Raw genomic sequence first — 1,269 nt, 5'->3', positions numbered from 1 at the left:
CAAACGGACGGCTGGATCGAGTTTCGAAAAATTTAGTCAGATTGTGTGGGAATCCCACGCTTTTCTGACCAAGGCCTGATTATCTCCTTCTTGTACTATACGCCGACTCTACATCTGTCGACGGGAACCACTCGCGATCACTCGCGTCATCAGTATGGACCTTCTAAGCCTGAAACGAGCTTCCTGAGGGTATTTTACCCTTGCTGAAAGTGCTCAAAGAACGAAAATCAGACCAGAAAAGGCAGGTCACTGGGAGTTCCCAGGCGGTCCCCCATCCAAGTACTATCCCGGCCCGGCGATGCTTAACTTCCGAGATCGGGTGTTTTCATCGTGGTATGGACCTGCGTGACTCATAGGGCTTTCTCAGGGTCTTTCTCCCTTGCTCAGCAAAAAAATAGTTAAATTCATACCCTTACAGTGCATTTTCCTCAGATTTTCCACCCTTTTAGAGCAAAAATAATCGGACTTTCTGGACAAAAATTCTTGGTTTTTCCTGGATTTACTAAAATTTCCACCCTTAAATTGCATTTATCAAAAAGTCCACCCTTGTGCATTTCTTCTATTTTGAAAAACACACCCTTAGCCGCCGCACATACCCGTCTATCAATTTGCTTGACTACCCCCCCCCCCGGGGCTTTCTCTTAAGGTTGTCTTACACCATGAAGATTCGTTTTACATTCATGTTTTTACTCATTATTGTTTTAGAAATCTGACCAAATTATTACCTCGGAAATCAAGAAAACTAATTTTCCGGGGGGGGGGTACTTAGGCAAATGGAGGGTATGGTATGTGCCGCCCTTAAGGGTACCATTTTTGGATTGCTAAAGTCCCACTGAAGGGTCGGAAAAATCAGAAAATCAAATTTCAGTCCCGCTAAGGGTCGGAAAAATAGGAAAATTTCAACTTTTTAGCCCTGAATAGGACGAAATTTGGTCAAAATTCGTAAAATTAGTCCCCGTAAGGCTCGTAAAATTCACAAAATTTCTTTATTTGGCCCTTGAGAGGTTAATATTCCTATGATACAATAGTCAAGTCGAACGAGTTATGTTTATACCATTCTAGCCCAAACTGGAATTCTTAAATTAAAAAAAAAAGTTTTTCAGACGTTAGTATTTTATATGTGTGTTTGTTAAGGGAAATAAGGGTTCGATTTTTCTTGCCTGAGAAGGGTTAAAGATTTGTCTCTTCAGGCTTGAAACTCAATGGATAAGACCCCAATTTTCCGCTCATAGCTTATGTCCTTTTGGACATGCCATTAAAAATGGCAAG

General features: G+C 41.4%; 1 pseudogene; it reads right to left on the bottom strand.

Annotated features, from left to right (window-relative positions):
* Positions 1-238: 238 nt before the first annotated feature.
* LOC136813527 (5S ribosomal RNA) lies at positions 239-347 on the bottom strand (annotated as a pseudogene).
* Between the last annotated feature and the right edge of the window lie 922 nt (positions 348-1,269).

The sequence above is a fragment of the Clytia hemisphaerica genome, unplaced genomic scaffold (assembly GCF_902728285.1).
Source record: "Clytia hemisphaerica strain Z4C2 unplaced genomic scaffold, Clytia hemisphaerica genome assembly, whole genome shotgun sequence".
Taxonomy (NCBI): Eukaryota; Metazoa; Cnidaria; class Hydrozoa; order Leptothecata; family Clytiidae; genus Clytia; species Clytia hemisphaerica.
The sequence above is the reverse complement of the archived record's forward strand: the minus strand, read 5'-3'. Positions and strand labels throughout refer to the sequence as shown.